The sequence below is a fragment of the Nyctereutes procyonoides genome, unplaced genomic scaffold (assembly GCF_905146905.1).
Source record: "Nyctereutes procyonoides isolate TBG_1078 unplaced genomic scaffold, NYPRO_anot_genome, whole genome shotgun sequence".
In the NCBI taxonomy this organism is placed as follows: Eukaryota; Metazoa; Chordata; class Mammalia; order Carnivora; family Canidae; genus Nyctereutes; species Nyctereutes procyonoides.
The window spans coordinates 49,218,171-49,239,795 of NW_026575051.1; the positions used below are offsets into that span (position 1 = coordinate 49,218,171).

At 40.9% G+C, this 21,625-nt stretch overlaps 1 protein-coding gene and 1 non-coding gene across 2 annotated transcripts in view; both read right to left on the reverse strand.

Annotated features, from left to right (window-relative positions):
- BACH2 (BTB domain and CNC homolog 2) overlaps window positions 1-21,625 on the reverse strand; it is a 356,846-nt gene that overhangs the window by 47,479 nt on the left and 287,742 nt on the right.
- On the reverse strand, window positions 3,935-4,039 carry LOC129513193 (U6 spliceosomal RNA). Its single transcript, XR_008665174.1, has one exon. It is a non-coding gene; the product is annotated as a U6 spliceosomal RNA (small nuclear RNA).

The following is a 21,625-nucleotide window of genomic DNA, read 5'->3' on the forward strand; positions in this document are numbered from 1 at the left end:
AGGGAGCCTGATGTGGGACTTGATCCCAGGACCTTGGGATCCTGGGCTGAAAGCAGATGCTCAACCACTGAGCCACCCAGGCGTCTCAAAATGGCCTTTTGCCATCCATTGAAATTCTACTTGTACCTTCTGTCCTCCATCATGTCCCCTCTCCTTAGAATGGCCTACACTTCCTTTGTACCACCATAGCCCTTCACTTATTCCTAAAAAATTCATTTCCTTCTCTCTTTGCAAGATAATGTTCACTGAATAAATTTTAAAAAATGAAAGATGATACAGATGTGAGGTTTGGGAGCTGATTTAGGAAAGTAATCATGATTTATAACCTATTTATAGAAAAAAATTACACTCTAAGTTCAAACCATTAATTTCTTAAGAAACTTTTGGAATGTAATTTATCCAGACTGCCCATCCTAGCCTTTGTTCCTTAGACAATGGGCTACCAAAAATACAACCTGCATCTACAGAGACCAATGCATGAGACAATGGAAATGTTTCAAGTAGTGCAAATGTGAAGTGAAAATTCTTCTTACGGTTATGTAACTTGCATATTAAAAAAAAAATCAGTGTTTCAGGGGAGGATTCTCACTGTATCCCAGCCGTGGTAAGATGGAAAGTGAAAGGCACACTTGGTCTTACGTATGAACACAGGGTTATGTTTGGTTGTATGCAGTACTTTATATAAAACTGCTTCATAAGGACCCTAAGTTGATCCATTATTATGATTATAATAATCAGATTAGGCTTCTCACAGTGGCAGATCTGGGAACACAGCTAGACCACAGGAGCTAACCCTTACTACCATGGTACCAAGTCTGACTGGCAACCCTCCAGGGGGAAAAGAAGGGCCAGGTGTGGTTTTTCTCTGCTGCTTTTCAGCCCTGAGGACACATGCCTGAGAACCCAGATCTTGGGTAGAGTAATCACCTACCAGTGAATCTGTAGAACCATGCTGGCTTCTGCTGGAAGGACTTGTACTGTTGCTTTTTCTTTCTTGTAAAGTCTGTATAACTTTTCTTTTTTTTTTTTTTTTAAAGATTTTTATTTATTCATGAAAGGCACATACACAGAGAGGGGGGGGGGGAGAGAGAAAGAGAGACAGAGAGACAGGCAGAGGCAGAGGGAGAAGCAGGCCCCATGCAGGGAGCCTGACGCGGGACCAGATCCCGGGACTCCAGGATCACGCCCTGGGCTAAAGGCAGGCGCTAAACTGCTGAGCCACCCAGGGAGCCTCTAACTTTTATTTCTTAATGTAATTTTACAATGGGCTAATTGTCTAAATATTGTAAACACAATATTTTCAATGTTTATCTTTTGTTATAATTTCAGCATACTTACCATTTTACCCTTTTATCAATACAATCAATTGTCATGCTATTGATTAGTCAGTGGTGAGCTAGTCTCACTATAAGGAGAGCTTAATTTTCAGTATTTTCACCAATGGTCGGGGCACAGTGGCCTTATTCTTCATGTACTAGCCACAGAGAGATGTCTGAATTAGAATTAAAGCTTAAAAGGTGGCAGATAGTGTATTCTGGTTAGGTTTAATTAGATGTTAATATTTTGGAAAGAAAAAAGATATAATCCAAATGTAAGACAGAAATAATTATTTAAGCTCACATATGATGAAAACCAATAGGATTTCTAATGATTCCTACCTTTAAATATGATTAGAAAGAGAACATGCTCTCAGTTGGGGAGAATATTGAGGACTATGATGGCAAAATCTGAAAACTGATACTCAGGTTCCCTGAATTGATGAGCAATTATTTGTATTGTGTATAGTTATAGCCCTTTATTTTAATAAGTATATTAAACTCTGGAAAAAAATGACAAAAAGACCAGAAAAGTCATATATATGAAAAAGAAATGGGACTTATGTACTATGAGAAAGTATTTCTAAAAAAAAAAAAAAAAAGAGAGAGAAAGTATTTCTAGTGGCAATTTAGTAACTATTTTTGACAGGAATCTTTAAAAATCCAGGATCTGGGGAAACAGCATGAGATCACGACATGCAGGCCAAGTTTTCAAAATTTTCTCTAGTAGTTGTTACCTACATGAAGAATCTAAGTCAGTGCGATGTTATTTGATAAAGTTATACAAAGCTCTGTCTGTGGATGGTCAGTACCTGTGGAACGATGACCAGCTCTTTGCTATAATCATGGAAAGTGAAGAAAGGGAAATGGGGGTGAGGTATAGATGCTTAGCAACCCAAGCAGAAGAGCTAGGGTATTTTGGAAGAAACACACAAATCAGATAACCAAGAATGGTTGGTTGAAAGAAACACACACAAGAAGTTTTTTCATCTAAATGTACTTAATGCAAAAAGCCTGTTCCTGTATTTTATATAAAACTTATGAAAATAGGCATGACCCTGTATTCCCTATGAGATGCCACTGTGGCTTTCTTTGGGTGGAAATTGTACAAGATCAACAGGGCTGTGGACAGAAAAAAATACTGAGTTATGAAGTGTTTCCTAAACTTCACAGAGACTTGTGACCCACTGTCATAATTTTTAGTATTTTCTCTAATCCAACTCTCTTTCCTCCTCAGATACATTTAGTTTAAAAAGAAACCTATCCTAAGCAAAACTGTGAAATCTTAGGTTATACTTTCTCTAGTACATCTTAAAATAAACACAATAACTTGTAAAAAGGTTCCTCATATACCACTTGAGATCATTTCACGTCCATGTTGTACTACACAAATTCATATTTTGAGAAATATTGGGATTAGGATTCTGGCTAAGTGCTGACATAGAAGACATTTGGCCATGGCCTCTCATATTATCCAGTCTGAAACACAGGGAAAGGACTGTGTGTTACTTCCTCGTGGTTGTGGGGCAGGGGTGGAATGGGGTGGGGAGTGAAGCAGCAAAAGGTGGTAAAGTGTTGGTAGACATGAAGTGTTAATTCTTGATCGGCAACAACATCATTTTCTTTTCTGGGGCTAGTGAGAATCAGTGGATAAACTTTTACAAGGTGCACAGAACTTTGCAAGTGTCTACTGTAGCTATCAGTCCCTTGGAGGGAAGTAAACAACTGAGGAGGAGGCATCCAGCCTGGGAGGCCGACCGAGTACAGGTTTGTGGGTGGCCTAAGGGGGTCCTGTTGGCATCTTCTAGCCTGTATGCTGACAGGCTACCTCCTCTGTGTGTAGCCCAGGACTCCAGATGCTGTAGTAAGGTGGCACCAGTTTGGTGAGGGTGGGAATGTGAAAATTCTCATATCAAGGATGCACAGATGTCAGAACTCCCCCATTCCTGCTACTGGCACAGGGCTGCCTCTGGGGCCGCCACATGAGATCATCTGAGTTGGACTCTCCAGGGACTCAGCTGGGCGGCGCCTCTACAGCTTTTGTCAGAGGCTTATTTTTCTTGCAAAAAAGGAGAGAAAAACCTGACTCCCCAAATGAAGGGGACTTTCTGTAACCCTCCCGCCATTTCTCTCTCACCTCTATAGTGTAGCTGAGCTCTTAGAAAACCAGTGTTAAAGCACTTCAGCAAGAAGCCAGGCCACTGAGAGCCCCCTTCTACCAGCTGTTAATGGTTGTCGATGAAAAAGGCAGACACAGGGCTGCAACGAACGGAGCCAAAAATAACTCGACAGCAGTATTTTCCAGGATTCAATCATTTCTGGTGCTGGAAAGAGGGAGCTTGAGGAACTGAAGTACAGCTCTATGACCACAGTGGAGAGCTGGAGGGACGAAGGCCATCATGGGCTGATGCTCGTATAACCTAGTCCTCGTGTAGCAGGACCTGTAAGGGCTTTCTCAGGAACCCATATCTGAGAAAGACTAAAACAGGAAAACGGAAAGGCAAGGGAAGGAGGACTGATGTTGGAAGGGAACTGACCTCAGTCCCCCTGCATTTTAACTCCGGGGCCATGCACTGGGGGAGCTCTGTGAGGCTGGCTCTTCTTGGCGAGTGTATGTGTTTGATATGGTACACTGTAGGAATTTGTGTGTTGTCCTTACACAGGGCCATACTAATCTTCTCTGTACTTTCCAGTTTTCGGGTATGTGCTGCGGAAGCGAGCACTTCTTGATGTGTGTTTTTAATCTGTGTTTCATTCTGTGGGATTTACAAACCCATCCCATGATCAAGACATGGGATGTGCTAAGGAGACATATTTCTCCTTAGAAACCCTGCCCTTGACTCCTAGCCTGAATGGGGTTGCCTCCCTACTCCCTTTCCACTCAACAGGATCGCTCTTTAATAGAGATTTGTAGCGGCTCAGGAACTCAAAGTTTTTGTTTTTCTAACATCCTGCCTCCATTTCTGCTCTTAAATCATATATCAATCTTATCAGCCATTTCCCCAAGAATTGTAGTTACATTATTGTTTTTTTGGTTTTCTTTTCTTTTTTTTTGAAGATTTTGTTTTTGAGTAATCCCTATACCCAACACGGGGCTCAAACTCACAACCCTGAGATCAAGAACTGCTTGCTCCACTGACTGGGCCAGCCAGACGCCCTATGGTTTTCTTTTCATTTTTACAATGTATACACATAATAGAGGAGTCTTTTCCCTGGTATTTTCACTGTCATTCAATTCAGATGTGCATGTGGCACTCTTTCTACCCGCTCTCTGAAAGTTTTGATACTCCTCGAGAGTAAAACTAGTAAGCCTCTGAACAGCACTTCCATTTAAACTATATACTTGATCTTTCTGGGCTTGGCAAACCATCACCCACTCAGAACCTAGACAGGGAAGTGGGAGATGATTCAAGCTTCATTAGGAACAAGTCATGCCAAAATAACTTCATTTCTGGTTTTGATAGGATTACTGCTCAGAGAATGCAGTAGAAATAGCATCCCAGGATTTCAGCAAGGCAGCTGATATCTCTTAGGCCACTCTTTGAATAATATGAAAAAAAATGGGGTCTGGAAGATAGTAAAATTAAATGACCAGTAGCTGGATGATGGATCAATGTCAACGTCAACCTGAAGGAAAGTGTCTGGTGACGTGACCCAGGCTTCTGTTGTCTGCTCTGCCGTTTAAGTTCTATACCTGACTAGGAAAAGATGTGAGTGGCAAACCGCTCAGATACTTCAGGAAAGACAATCAAGATTCCAAACAATGACCACAGACTAATATTATGGAGTAAAGTATAAAGATTCACTTTAACAAAAATAGAAATTAAATTCTCTATGGGGATTAAAAAAGTGAACTTTAAAAGGACAGGATGTTAAAGTGCTGGCTTAACAAGGTGAGTCACTACAGTGACACAGATGCCAGGAAACTTAATGCAATCCTGGGCTACAGCAAGAGATGCATAATGCAGGGACAGGGTAATAACTTTACCCTTCAGATCACATCGAGACTCTAGCATTTAGTGCTGTATGTTAAGAGCAACAAGGATCATGATGCGCACTGAATCCATGTGATATACGGAACCAAGCTGTTAAATCCAGAGAAAGCAAGATTTACAGGGCCCACATAAGAGCTGCCTTTAGAGAGCTAATGGGCTATTACGAGAAGAAGAGATGAAATTTGTTCTCTTTCATTCCAGAGGGTATAAATAAGATCACAAATAAAACTGTAAGGGATGTAGATATCTGCTAAAAGTGAGGAAGGATTTTCTAGTAATCACTGATGACAAAATGGAGGCAGCTCTGGAGTGGTGGTGAGCTCCCCATTGCTGGAAGTGTTCCAGCAGAGGCTGGAGAGCTACCTCTATCATTTTAATAAAAGCATTCCAAACTGGATGGGAGATTGGACTAGATGATTTCTAACATGCCTTATTTTCTAACCTGTAATCCTTGACACTCCTTACCATTTTCCCACAATAATTAAGAGTAGTTATGGTTCTTAGTATTCCTTAAACACTTGATACAAAAATTGACAAGGAAGAAAGACAAGGTTGATAGTATTTTCATTTACTCTGGATACCACTGGCAAGATATGTGGAGTTGGCAAAACAAACAGCTTTCTTGAACTTCCCCAAGTCTCCTGTGAGTCTATGAATGACATATCCTTCAAGCTACTTTAGTTTGGAATGCTGGCCTGGTCCAACCAGTCTGCTGAGATCATGTACAATTTACAGGGAACACAGGGAGTCTTGATAGAATGTAATGGAAAGCAGTATTAACAAAAATAAAGAAGTCAGTGATTTCCTAAGTATGTAAGTTTTCAAAGGCCATCATACCTATTCAACAAAAATTCAACTGTATAGTTACAGAACCTTGAAATTAAACAAATGCAGACTTAGCAGACTGAGTTTCAAGACATTTATACAGGCATTATTTCCAGGCATGATTTTCCCTCACTGAACAAGTAAGCTCCTTCTATTTAGACCTGCCAGGGGAGCAAGTGTAGTCAATCACATGGACCTACAATTTTGTTTGAATGGATAGCAGCATGCCCCATCTTGTATTTTCCTGGGCTTGACAAAATAACAGCCACTTAATAATATCATGAAAGTCGTACACACCCTGCCATTCTATACACCTTGAAAATGGCAGGAGAAAATAGCCCGAAGCCTTTCCTCCTCAATAATCTCTTGGACAGGGTTTAGTACTGAACCAGGTAATCCTGAAATCTTTGCTAATGAGAGGAAAAGAAACCAGATGATCTGACCACAGGTAGAAGAGATGGAGGACACAAGGCAATGAAAGCAGTGAAATGAGGTAACTCTAAAACATGGAAGTCAGTACTGTGATTTACTCATGGTTGATACTTACGGTAGATATCTCTATTTTATCAAGAATGGTCAGAACTTATGAGAGAACACAGCTCTGTACCAGCAACCTGAGGCCAAGGCAAAAGAGATGCTCAGGCAATGATGGGGCCAACTAGGTTCCTGGAGATCACCCATCCTAGCTCCTGTGTAGCCATCTGTTTCCTGTGCTAGTGCTTAGGACTCGAATCTGGGTTGGAATTTTTTGGGCAGGTTTCCCAGGTCTGTGACCTTGCTATCTCATTAATGATTCTAACTCAAACTCTAGACACAAAGTTGAGATGAACAATTGAACTAGGGCTTCCTATTGTGGAGCTGGCAGTGGAGGGACCTTCTCTTGACACTGGCCTTTGATCACAGATGGCCATGCTGGTACAGAGCCTGCCCCTCTAAGTTCTATTAAGACAGAACAGGAAGAAAGCCTTGGATGCTAAGATGATCATGCTCTTTCAGAAATCTTTAACTCAAAGCAAGTTACAATTTCAAATAATATCATACATTTTTTTTCTCCAAAAAGGATTGAAGTAAATCCTAAGATCCAAAAATAACCTTCTAATACAGACTGAGGAACCCACAGGGGCCAGACTCTATAGGACCCAGGGAATTATACAATTCAATACCTGGTTAGAAAAGGGGCCCAAGTGTGTATGAAGCATAAAAGAGGCTGAATTTCAGTTTTGGACCAAGAGGCAATTGTATTTGAAGTAAGTAACAGTAGGAGCTGAAATAGAAATTTGTGCCAAGTAGAGCTGCCCTAGACTGCTGCTTGACATTAAGCCTAGCAGAGGACTACCCAGTGGGCATGCTGGGTATCTTAAGGGTGACTCTGAAGCCTTTTCTTATCATGAATGGTGATGATGACCATGAATGGAAGACCCCTGTGCCATGTACCAGGTACTCACTCCCATCCTGCAGAGCAGATATATTATCCCCGGGAGCTAGGCTCAGGGTTTTAGGAACTTACCCAGCACTAAACTGGTTGGTGTGGGAGGTGTTGCTTCCAAGAGGCTACTCTCTCTACTTATCTTGCTACCTACTGAAATCCAAGCTCTTAAATAAGAACTACTCCTGGCCAGAGAGCAGGAGTTGCCTGAGATAAATAAAAAGAGTGATTCTGGGGCTAGGTATCCTGGATTTTCCAGTAATCGGTTATGTGAGCCTGAGTATGTCATACTGCTCCTTGGTCTTTCTTTATTTTTTTAATTATTTTTTAAAGATTCTATTTATTTATTTGACAGAGAGAGCGCGCGCATGAGAGCGCACACACAAATGGGGTACAGCAGGCAGAGGGAGAAGCAGGCTCCCTGATGAGGAGTGGGGCTTGACCTCCGGACCCTGGGATCATAACCAAGGCCAAAGGCAGACACTTAACTGACTGAGCCCCCCAGGCACTCCGTCCTTGGTCTTTCTTTAAAAGACAAAATTACATCAGGTCCCTTGTGCAGATGAACCCTTAGAGGAACTTAAAAATGTCTACAAAATGCTGGAGTATTTACACATAAGATATATAGGCACACACACCATATGTATGTGCATCCTGTAGAATCATGCGGAGGTGGTAATAGAAACATCTATGGTCATAACATAAAAACCTTACCCCACGGGCTAACAGGCTCTGCCTGTTTGCTATGTCCTAAGGCGTTCAAGTTTTAGAACTCGTGTATTTTTCTTTCCATGGAAGTAATGCTGCTAATGTAGCTTTAAAAAAGCTGTGGTAAAAACCATGTACCTTAAAATTTACCATCATGGTCATTTTTAAGTGTATAGTTCTGTAGTGTGAAGTATATTCACACTGTTGTGAAACAGATCTCTGGGACTTTTTATCTTGAAAATCTGAAACTCCGTAACCATTAAGCAACCCCCTCTTCCTCCCCTTACCCCCCAGGCCCTGGTAACCACCAATCTATTTCTGTTTCTGTGAATCTGACTACTTTAGATACACCATATATGTGGACTCATACAGTATTTGTCTTTGTGGCTGGTTTATTTCACTAACATGACTTTTGAAATAAATCCAGGGAGATGGGAAGAAAAGGTCTGAAGAATGAGAGGGAGAGGGCGAATCCACCTCCCCTCTGCTTCTGGTGTTAGCTAGAAAGGATGGTCTCCTAGAGTGTCCTCTTGTGCTGGACCACAGTGGGTAGAATGTACTACAGCTGCAGAGAGAGGGTCCTCCAGGCAGAGTGGGTTCAAGGCCTACCATCTCCACCAACGAGTGTCTACGGAGGGCCCCATTTTAAGTACACTTTCTGAAGTCCACAGAACCTCAGCAATTTTTCAAGAATTCTCATGAAAAGCTCTCAGCATCTTCCTGGGGGAGGAAGAATCTGAATAAATAAGGCTTCATTATTTTAAGAGCAGCCTCTGTCGGAATCTTGGCGGGAGAGCAGAAGAGGCAATGGAATGCGAATGAATAGTTTCAAAGCTGCCAGAGCCTGCTCTTGAGGAACGAAATATGCTTAGAATGTGTGTCCCTGATGGACGCAGGCGTGGGGCATAGAAGGAAGGGAAATTTGGGCTCAAACTGAAAGACAGCCTGTGGAATCTGGTCACATGTCAAAGGGGTCATTGGCCAAAAATGTCTGGGAACCACTGTTACACTCCAGCTGAACCTTGTAGGGCCGCTCCCACCAACGCGGCCTCACATGTCACTGTGAATAGGGCCATGTCTTCAGCACGAATTCCTCCTTTCCCACCGAAACTTCCATTCAGCACCCAGAACCAGGGAGGCCCTCTACAGCAGCTCAATGTGGGAGCTAGACACCTTTTCTTTCTTTTTTTTAAATATATATATATTTTTATTGGAGTTCAATTTGCCAACATATAGCATAACACCCAGTGCTCATCCCATCAAGTGCCCCCCTCAGTGCCCGTCACCCAGTCACCCCCACCCCCCGCCCACCTCCCTTTCCATCACCCCTTGTTCATTTCCCAGAGTTAGGAGTCTCTCATGTTCTGTCTCCCTCTCTGATACGTCCCACTCATTTTTTCTCCTTTCCCCTTTATTCCCTTTCACTATTTTTTATATAGACACCTTTTCATCTGAGCTCACAGAGTTCACTCGCCAGTAGGTTTATTTGTAAATAAAAACATTCTATGAAAAGACTTACACAAGGCAAGTCTAATTATCCTTGCACAAGCTTGCTGTGAGATTCCCAGATTTTTACATTTTTGCCTCTTCGTTCCACCTGACTGCTGAACATCCCTTGATCTTGCCATCCACCCACCCAAACCCTTGTTGCCTCTCTTAAACCTGCTCCTTGGGTAGACTTTCCTTCGCACCTCAGTTCAAGGCAACTCCTATCCTTCTGGTTTTGCGGCCCAAAACCTCAGTCATCTTGGATCCTTTTCTTTCTCTCATATCCTACTTCTAGTCAGTTGGTGGGAACTTCGGCAGTTCTGCCTCAAAACAGAGTCAGAATCCAAACCCTTGCATTCCCCCCCTGCTATGTTCTTGTACAGACCACCTCCTGCTTGGGTTATCGTAGGAGATGCATAACTAGTAACCCTGCTTCTGCCCCGGTCCCTGTGCAGCTCATTCTCCAACCCACCAACCAGAGGCATCCTTTAGAAACATAAGCTGGATTACATCACTGTTCTAGCCAGAATCCTCCAAAAGATTCCCATTTCCCTGAGTCAAAGCCAGTCACTAAGCGGCCCATCAGGTGCCATGATGAACTGTCTCCTCCCAACTCTACTCTCACTCTGATCTCTGTGTATTTCCTGCTTGGTGAGACCTTCCTGAACTACTGTATCTAAGATTTCAACTCCTGTCCTCATTAACTATTCCCTTCCCTGCTTTATTTTCCCCTGTAACACTGATCACCAACTTACACCGTCCTACTGTTTATAAACCCTGAAGGGAACATACCTTTGTGAAGGTAGAGGGCTGATCTGTACACGGTAAGTGCTCAATACAAATCTGTTGAACGGATGAACGGCTCCTTCTGGCCACTCAGGTCTCAGCTCAAAGGCCCCCTTCTTGGAGAAGCCTTCCCTGGCTGCCCTAGCAAACACTGCCTCTCCCTTGATGGCTATTCATCGTATCACCCTGTTTATTTTGCTTCCAGCACTTAACCACAATCTAGACTTATCTTGTTTTCTTTTTTGTTTTCCCCACTAAAAGACAGGCCCAGAAGAACTCCAATGGACTCTGTCCTATCCCTTGCTATATCCCCAACACTTAGAACAGGGCTTGGTACAGAGTAGGTGCTCAGTGAATGCTTTCTGAATGAATGGAGCACTTTCATTGCAGAATCAATCCACATTGATTATTTGTTTGCCCTGAATTTTTTAACTTGGAAATTTTAATCTATAGGGAAAAAAAGCAAGAAATTTACACTTATACCATTAATCTAGAGCCACCAACTGTTCAATTTTGCTAAATGTGTACACTCTCCATTCTATCAATGTGTATACACACACACATATACATTTCTTTTCAGAACCATTTGAGAATAAATCATGGCATTTCACTTCTGAATACTTCAGCATATATCTCTTGAGAATAAGGACAGTTTATATAACAAAAATACCATTTTCCTACCCAAGAAAAGTAATGTTGATATAACATTGTAAACTAACATACAGGTAGTCTATCTTCAGGGTTTCTAAATTGCTCCAAGGATGTAATTTACAGATTTTTTTTTCCCAATCTGGGAGCCAATCAAAGGTCACTTACTGCATTTACCTAGGATAATCCCTCATCATTTTGACTTTCATGACACTGACATTTTTGGAAAATTCAGGCTAGCTGTCTTGAAGAATGTCCCACTGAGGCTGTCTAGTCACAGGACCAAATGCAAAACTTAATCTAATTTATCCTTTTATTCTGTGTGGTTAACCAACGAATTTAAAACACAGTGAGTTCATTTTTTCTATTTGTTTTAAATTTTTAGGTTTGCTGCTTCTTGTCCTTTTGCCTAAATTTAAACCTTTTGACTATGTAAAACATTTAAATGGTTCAAAAGTCAACCTCAAGTAAAAAGATATATTCAGAGAGTCTCTCATCTCAAACCTTTCACTCTCTTTTCACCCCTGTTCTATAGGTCACTCTTTTTTCATAATTCTTTATCTTTTCTGTTTCTTTTATAAAGTCTGAAAATGTGTGCATGTTTATGAGTTATACATATACTTTTATATATTATAAATATATATTCTTATTTTCCCTTTTTCCTTGCACACAAGGGAGCATACCATACTATATAGTGTATGTGCTCTTCTGCATCTTATTTTTGCCTTCTAAAATATATCCTGGAAATTATTCCATATCAGTGCATGGAGCTCTTCTTTTTTTCTTTCTTATGACTGCATCATACATGGTTATGTGGTTGTACATATGTGCATAATGTTGCACATGTGTTGTTCTGTATTTATACAAATCCATCTTTTTTTAGTGTATTGTTACAGACTGAATTACATCCCCTACCAAATCCACAGTTTGAAGCCCTAATCCCTCATGTGGCTGTACTTAGAGATGGGGTCTTTAAGGAGGTAATTAAAGTTAAATGATGCCATAAGGTGAGGCCTTAATCTCATAGGACTGGTCTCCTTATAAGGAGAAGAGATACCAGTGCTCTCCATGTACAGAGGAAAGGCCATGTGAGGATACAGCGAGAAGGTGGCTGCCTACAAGCCTCAAGCCTCCAGAACTGTGAGAAAATACATTTTTGTTTAAGCTATCCAATCTGAGGTATTTTCTTATGGTACCCTGAGCTGACCAGTACATGAGTGTTAGAAGAATTAAATACTATAGACCTCCCATGTAAACAAACTGAAGTTGATTTAAGAAAAAAATCACTTAAAAAAAAAACTTAAAAGAGACATTTCTGGAGGTCCCTGAGGAGGAAGCAAGGAAGAATCAGTGCTCTGTTGGCCAAAGTAGGTATTAGTTTGCCTACTAGGTAAAAGTTGTTTTAAATGCCAGCATGAGCCTTACAGGTGCAGATCCATTCGAGCATCACTTTCTATTCTGACTCACTCTTCTGAAATTTCAATCATACACGTGTCAGTTGTCTTCTTCCAGATTTTGGGCATGATGAAGGGGAATCACCTTATTATTGCAGGGCTCCCATGAACTGATGCAGGGGAAATGTGGAAAGGAATGAAAGCCGAGTAAGTTCCAGGGGATCCCAGGGGTCTAGGCTTTTCAGGATCAGGGGGTGACTTCGTTGTGTCTTCTTTTAATAAAGCCCAGTTAAAGGTGAAAGAAGCCTTTTACTGTTAGTTTTGTAAAATGTCACCATCCATCTGACTAAGATAAAGACATGTCCTTATTACTGAACATTCTGACCCATCTTTGTCAAAGATTTGTCTAATGTAAATACTAAAGTTATTGAGTGACTTCCCAAAGCAGACCTTTAGAGATATTTATGTATGTTGGAAAATATCTATGAAAGGATGCTCCTTTTTTTGAGTTTCAGTACTTGAACACCAGGCTGACAGGAAAGGAGAGAGAACTCTTCACATCCTCTCCATCCTTCATAGCTGCATCAGATTTGAGGGAAGGGTGAGACTTTTTTTTTTTGTATTTTTTTTTATTGGAGTTCAATTTGCCAACATCTAGCATAACACCCAGTGCTCATCTCGTCAATGCCCCTCTCAATGCCTGTCACCCAGTCACCCCAACCCCCCCCCCATCTGCCTTTCCACTACCCCTTGTTCATTTCCCAGAGTTAGGGGTCTCAGGGTGAGACTTTTCTTCTCTATCTGGGAATGCCTTAGGGTTAGAGACTTGGAAAATACCTGAGATGTTTCCATCTAAAATAACAGTAGTGATTTCCAGAGGTGTCACTCTAGAAAACATACAGGAAGGCAAGGGCATCTCTAAGTTTCAATGTCCAAACTTAAATATGAAGAAAGGTCCTAAACTTTTAATAAGAAGGAATTAGAAGCAACCTATTTCCTTTATTGCTTGTTGGTTTGATTTTCACTTAACCAATGACACCGTAGATACCAGTCTGATCAGCCCAATTTAAGGACATTAGTTTCTAAGGGGAATGCAGATCCCTGAACTGGACAGAAGGGAGCAGAAAGCATGAGGGCAGCACTGGTACTTTTAGGGAGAAAAACAGTGAGGCCCACAGAACCTCTGAAATCATATATAAAGTCATATTTGAAGTTTTATTCTTCCAATGCTATGCTCCATACTTCATTAGGTCTTCCTTCGTTCCTTTCCTTCTATCCACTGAGCTGTTCAAATAATCCTTTTATTACTACAAAAATGTAATAATGCACGCTGTAGGGAATTGGAAAATCCAGACAAGCAAAACAAAATACATCACATTCTACCACTCACAGGTCACCACTGTTAACATTTTAGCACATGTCCCTATGGCTTTTTACACACACACACACACACACACACACACACACTCTCTCTCTCTCGTGTTTTTTAACCAAACCAAGATCATACTGGGTGTATCATTCCCCAGTCTGCCTTTTCCAGTTATCACCACCTTTCTATTTTAAGAAAACATCTACTTACCTAGACTACATTTGAATTTCTCCAATTTCCTCCCAAAAGTCACATAACTGGTTGTCCAAACCAGTAACCACTCCAGGACCATATACTGCAACAGGTTTTTAAATCTGTTAAATCTTGTTTAATTTAGCATAGTCCCATTTTTATGACACTGACTTATTGAAGAAATCGGGCCATTTGTTCTGTAAAACGTTCCACCCCCTTGATTTGACCTGTTGCTACCTTCATGGTGTTGTTAAGCCTATTTCTCTAATCCTTGATTTTTCCTCTAACTGGAAGCTATTATATAAAAGGCTTTGAGGTCAAGCTATGCACATACATTGGGGATGATGTGTATTTTATGAATATGTGCAGCAGAAGACATCTGATACTTGGTTGGCCCACCAGGAGTGATGCTCAGATTGATCCCTGCCCGTGTAGATGCGCAGTCAGTGTGTGTGTGTGGTGTTACCTGGTGTGTCTGTGTGTTGCTTTGTACTACAAAAATGTCCATCAAACACTCACCACCATGGTTTTAACCCTAAGTGATCACCTTTCCCGAATCTGTTCCTGGCATTTAAAAACATGTGATACGGGATCCCTGGGTGGCGCAGCGGTTTGGCGCCTGCCTTTGGCCCAGGGTGCGATCCTGGAGACCCGGGATCGAATCCCACATCGGGCTCCCGGTGCATGGAGCCTGCTTCTCCCTCTGCCTATGTCTCTGCCTCTCTCTCTGTGACTATCATAAATTAAAAAAAAAACATGTGATACCAGATTATAAATAACCCTGAAGCAGGGACTTAGTGCTCTAGAAATCTGATATATCCTTGTGGGTCCTTGTACGCAGGTGTGCTAAGTAAGACTTGATGCTCAGAGTATCATTTGGGAGACATACTCCCTTAAAAGGTGATTTCAGGAGCACCTCTTCATGCGTCTGCAGTGAGATAAACTGCTGGAGATGAAATATTTCCCAAATGACTGAAAGGAAAGTTAAAGCCAGTGATCCTGAGTAAACCTCATTCTTAGTAGAGGAACCAGCAATGGGGGTCTAAGTGTTGGAGTCCACCTCAGTCCCTGCCTGCCCCCTTTTTATCTTCTCTTTTCTGAGGAACATCACGTCCTGGTGATTTCAGCCATCACCTACATGCCAGCATTCCTAATATTTGTCTCTTCAGATCTGTACTCAGTGTCTTGGGTATATATAAAGCCCCATAGATACAGATCAAGGTTCCATGGCCTTTTTCCCCACCTGTGTGTTGTCACAGCGAATTTTCTGGGATCTGTGGAAGGTGTTATCATTCTCTCTTCCCTTTAACCAGGGTACAGACCTTTCTCAGCTCATGCTAGGATCAGGGTGAGTCTCCTAAGGGTACCCTCTGTCAGGAATAGTTTGTCATTCCATCCATTAACCATTCCATTGCTAAACAGATATTCCTTAAACTATTTTTCATCACATTATTTCTTGGCTCACATTTCAGTGAATTTCTCTTGTTTATCTGACCAAAATTAAATTCTTTTTGTCTCAATTTTGTTCTTTCATAGTAAGGTCCCATGTAATCTGACCGTATTTTTTTTTAATAATAAATTTATTTTTTATTGGTGTTCAATTTGCCAACATACAGAATAACACCCAGTGCTCATCCCGTCAGGTGCCCCCCTCAGTGCCCGTCACCCATTCACCCCCACCCCCCCGCCCTCCTCCCCTTCCACCACTCCTAGTTCGTTTCCCAGAGTTAGGAGTCTTCATGTTCTGTCTCCCTTCCTGATATTTCCTACCCATTTCTTCTCCCTTCCCTTCGATTCCCTTTCACTATTATTTATATTCCCCAAATGAATGAGACCATATAATGTTTGTCCTTCTCCGATTGACTTATTTCACTCAACATAATACCCTCCAGTTCCATCCACGTTGAAGCAAATGGTGGGTATTTGTCGTTTCTAATGGCTGAGTAATATTCCATTGTATACATAAACCACATCTTCTTTATCCATTCATCTTTCGATGGACACCGAGGCTCCGTATTTTGAACTATTTCCCCAAGTCTGCCATTGTGCTAATCCAAGCTGGCTCCTTAATGTCTTGTGAATGCTTCATTTTGGGCCTTGGCTATGCCAGTGTCCTCTCCTGGAGGATCCCTCCCCACGTGTTCCCTAAAAAAGTCCTATCAGTCCTGTTAGTGTTGGGTTTAAGTGGTCTAAACTTCATGGAGGAGATGAAAGGAAAATCCTGTCCTTTCCCACATTACAAACAATGGCCAATGGCCAACACAACTTGGCAGCTACAACAAATGCTCTTGAGTTGTTCAGCTTTGATTTCATTGGTTTTATCTTGATCTTTCAACTATATTGCAAGCTCTTTGAAGGAAATGATCTTGCGTTATATTTTTAAGTTAATCCCCTAAAGAAGTGACCTATGAAAGAGTTATGTGTTCCACCCTTCTGCTTCTATGAACTGCTTTAGTGAAGCCACCTTGTCCTTTTGAATACCTGCTTTAAACACATCACACATATACACCCCATCTCTTCTGAAGTAATTCTGGTTTTTTTTTGTACCTTTTTCCAGTGCCTAGCATCTTACCCTATTATACAATTCTCCTTTAATACAGCTGAAAACCCTCAGATGTAGGGAGGATACTATTTCTTCTGTTCTGTGAGTGAGAACATCTGGTCAACATTTACTGTAACTGCCTTAAACAGAGGCATTAAGATACTTTGTTAAACAGAACTTTGAAAGGTCATCACATTTCTCCCTATGAGCATCTTGTAAATCTGATGGATTTAAGTCACTCAAAAAATTTCCAGAGTTTCAAAAGGTGTGCTTCAAATATCTTTCAGTATCCTACTAATTTCCACAAACTATGAGGTTCTTACCCTAACTCCTGAAGTTCTACATTCCTAGTCTTTCCACCTTCCTATTGCAGGGCACACAGTTCAAGTCTTGGGCTACTACAGCTTCTCTAGGGAGAAGTTAGATTCCCACAGTCTGAGGTGTCTACTGGGAAGGAAGAAGCCCTCTTTATGTGGCAGGACCCTTGAGAGTTCTATCTTTTAGCACACATTTTCCTGGCCTTTTAGTAATTTTTCTGTTTTTCCCCACCCTTCTCTTTTTGTAACTAATAAAAAGCAAGAATAATAGGTCAGTTGTCAGGCATTAGAAAGCCTCTCCGGACAGATCTCTGAAGTGACTCACACACATAATTCCATTCCAACCCACGTCACTCAACATGGCTCAGCATACACGTGTGTGGCTGCTGCTTTCAGAAACCTGCTCTGCTCTACTCTGTTCTGGTTGCCGGGACCACCTTCACGAATGGTATCATCTCTATATTGTCTTTAGGAAGAAGAATCTGTCAGCAGCTTTTGAAAATAAAGAATTAAAAAAGAAAGCAACAGAGCAAAAATGAAGACTCAGAAGTAAAGAATCAGAAAAAAATGAGTCTCTAGGATATTTAATACATTCCTTTGTAGAGCAAAAGACAAAATGAGATAGTCGCTCCTTCAGCTGTAATTGTGACCTTCTGTAGCCTTCTTTTGATTTTCTTCTAAACACAGGAATCTTTTGTTGGCTAAATCCCAGATTTTCTTTTTTTTTTTTTTTTTTACCCCTGGGCCAACTTTTTGGCTTGCTTGGAAACAGCTGCCGGTATTTCTTTTTGCTGCCAGTCAGTCAAAAAATGTGCTCACATTGGAGGCCTGGCTCCATCCCACCCAGGGTGCTGAATGCATTAACTTTTTCACACACAGTCTTTGCCAGGCTGCACATAGAAGTCCATCTCAGACAGTAAAGCTCACTGAATCATCAGCTAGCTTGGAGTTGGTGCCAATGTCGGGTAGAGACTGTCAACATATTTTAGGAGTCTATGGCAAAGTGATAAATTTTTACTATATGCACCAAGTTAATAGGAAAAAGAACACTTCTGAGATATCAGGAAACCAAAAGTGCCATTATTTAATTGCTCCACTCTTGAAAGCAAAAACAACGCAACCTTTGATCTAGCCTGTGAGTTGGTTAAAAACCAAAATAAACAAGAATAGAAACATAAGGTATTTAACTGATTACTGCCAACAATTTTATTTTACTTTCTTTGTGCTTCTAAGAGCAGCCTTTTCTACTGACAACCACACACCACTCCAATGTCTGGATATGATCCATTTTATTAAGAAATTCCTGAATCAATTTCCTGGTTTATAGCTTGTCCAACCAAGAATCCAGGTGTTCTCACCATAAGAAGGGTCTCTTTCAAAAGCTGTCTGCTTGTATAACTGTACACCCAACAGAAATGTCATGGACACCCCAACAATAGAGCTGAAGCCTGAAGCAGTTTGGTGACATTCCAAGTTTTTGAATGGAATGTGAACCCATTAAGATTATTAGGTAACTTTACTGATATCCTCAAATTTGTGCCAAGCGTTAAAGCTGCCAAAGAAAAGACAGAATAAAAACTGACTCTTGGATTCCAACTCTGAGTATTTTGGTGTGGAAACTGTATTTTCTTGTAACTCATTTAAAAAACACACCATGATTTCACTGTTTAATTGCAATCTCAGTTTTCAGGAAGCAAAGAGAAACAAGATACATAATCGATGTTTCTCTTCCGTTCGGCTTTCAGCCTAAATGGTCCTGTGCTTTTATTGGCAAAGCAGGGCAGGTAATAACAGTGAACAAGAAACCTATTCTAAGAAGAACTGGCTCAAGTGAAGTACCACTACATCATGAGTGAGTCAACCATCTACTTGAGAGTGATTACTCTGCAACGATGAAGCCATGCTAATTGGACAATGGCTTGCTGCCAGTTCATGTTGGCATGACCTACAATACCCTTGGCTGACGGCCATTATGTTTCTCTAGCACATTTTTTTTTTTTTGTAATCTGGATGGGAAGTGGAAATAATTTTTTAAAAACTCTCCCCAGTGCTATTTAACTTCTTATCATGAATTAAAAGTTTAATTAAGTACCCTGTTAAAGGCCCAGGTTCTATGATTAAATATGACAAAATAATAGTTATGATTACTAACCAAGTGACGAACTTTACAGCTCTGAACTTTGTCTTTAAAGCTATTATTAATTTTAATTGAAATAGCTAAGAGACTCCATAATAGGAGAAAGGAAGAAATGTAAGGGACATTTAATTTCTTTATACGGAAGAGGTTTAAAATGAACAGATGAGGCAGTAACTAATTTTATAAAATGTAATGCAAACAACTTTGCTGTCAAAGGCTTTGTTTAAATCCATTTAAAAATGTTAACTACTGAGGTCATCTCATATGATCTAGGGATAAATAGACATAGTGAAAAGAATCCTTAAACTGGCTTTGAAATCAGGTCACTTAAAAATAATTTTTAGATATGTCTTAGTTTTTGTCAACTCAACTCCTTCTACTATGCCAAAATAGCGCATTTCTGCTAAGTTTCTTTAAATAGGACTTACTGGCCTCAGGATTTAAAAAAATGTAAGAGGTTTGGAAACAGCTTATGCATTTCAGTTTTAAAATTAGCTATTGCTGTGGCTATTTTCACACCAGATTTCCCTCCCTCTGTATCAGCACCATTGAGCAGCCTTTGGAGGTGGAATCACAATAGTATTAGCTCTTCTTTTCTTGGCTTTGCTTTATTACACCCCCATTTGAGACTGAGGCCCAGATTTCAGGGCTGGAAGTCACCTTTATGTTACTATAAATAAGTTCTGCCTTTAGGCATTTCAAAATTATCAGCATGATTCTAGGACTTGAAAACTTCTTACTTGCCAGCAAGTAGTTACCTGGAATATTTTGACTTATTATTTATTTGCTTTTTTTTCATCTGCTGCCAAGTCTCACTAATGCAACCTGGAAAATTGCACCACAGCTTTTAATGAGGATTCTGAGGTAAGAGCCATTTCATCAGAGAAGACTATGCTTTCCTTTTATGGGAATAATAACACCTCCTGTTTATATAGCACCATCCTTCCAAGAAGTCTAACAGATCACATTTCATTAATCCGAATGGCAGCCCTGCAAGTCAAGCCAGTAACCAGTATTGCTACTCCCTACAAATTCACACTGATATTGAGGTCATTAAATGCAAATACATTTTTCAAAATCCTAAAATCTTTGGAAATGGTGAGAGAGCAATAATCTAAATCTTCTATGACTCGCTTGTATTCCAGGTTATCAAACAGCCCAGTGGTTCTACTACAGCTCTTTAACTGTCATCTCCTGCAAACTCTTGTAAGACCATTTTTTTTTTTTTAGTATTTTATTCATTTGTTTGAGAGAGAAAGAGAGATAGAGAAAGAGAGCACACGGCAGGGGGAGAGGCAGAGGGAGAAGCAGGCTTCCTGCTGAGCAGCGACTCTGATGTCGGGCTCCATCCCAGGCCCCTGGGATCATGACCTGAGCCAAAGGCAGATGCTCAATTGACTGAGCCACTCAGCTGCCCCCTGTAAGACCATTTCTGAAGGCAGGAAGAATTCACAAAGATGAGTAGGAGAAGGAAGCTCGCTCCTCTTGTGAAATCCTATGGTTCTTTCCTTTCCTGACTGGTTTGCTTCCCATCTCTGTGGCCTTTCCCTAATCCAAACATCTCTCCTCTCTTTCTGACCAGTAGGATTTATTCTCTCTCTGTGGTAGGAACCTACAAAGTTCAAGGGCTATGAACTTACGGTACAGGGTCAGACCTCAGACATCATTTTCATATAAGGATGTGTTAAGTCGAGTCTGCCCACTTGCTCAGTAGATCCCATCCTCTTTCAAGTACCTAAGAGCATTTGTTTAGCAATTGGTCTTCTGTCTCCTGTATTATCAAGTTTTCTCTCTCTTTGGCAACATTCCCATCAGCCCAAGTCTTAGGATGGGCTAGGCTGTGCTGAGGAAACAAACACCAACTCTTAATGGCTTAACATAAAGGTTTATTTCCCATTCATGTCAGAGTCTGATTTGACTCCCATGGCTCTTCTCCAGCAGTGACTCAGGGAGCTGGGCTACAGTTCCAACATCTCAGAATACTTGGAGTTCTTTGACACCAGTTAAATGGGAATAAACATGAAGAACTCATCCCTACTTTTAACTGTTTCAGGCCAGAAGTGACCCACAACTTCCACTCATATTTCTTTGGCTATAGCTAGTTACATAGCATGCTTGACTGTAAATTTGGTCTTCCTGTGTGTCCAGAGAAGAGAGGAAAACTGGATGTGGGTGGATACTGATCCTCTTTACCACAGAGAGCAAACATGCTGGAATTTCTTCCCACTTAAAAAAAGCAAATTAAACTTTTAACACCATTTCCCTCCAGCTGCTGGCCCATTTTTCTGCTTCCTTTAATTAGAAATCTAGCCTAAAAAATGTAGACTACTTTAGCGTTTTCACGTTTTCTTTTCATTCTCTTTAGAACATAGTCACATTGGTTTTTGATCCCACTGCTCCCCTAAAAGTGCTCAATGAAATCACAAATGGCTTCCAAACTTCATCTTAGCGGTCTATTGGCATCATTTGACACAGTGGATTA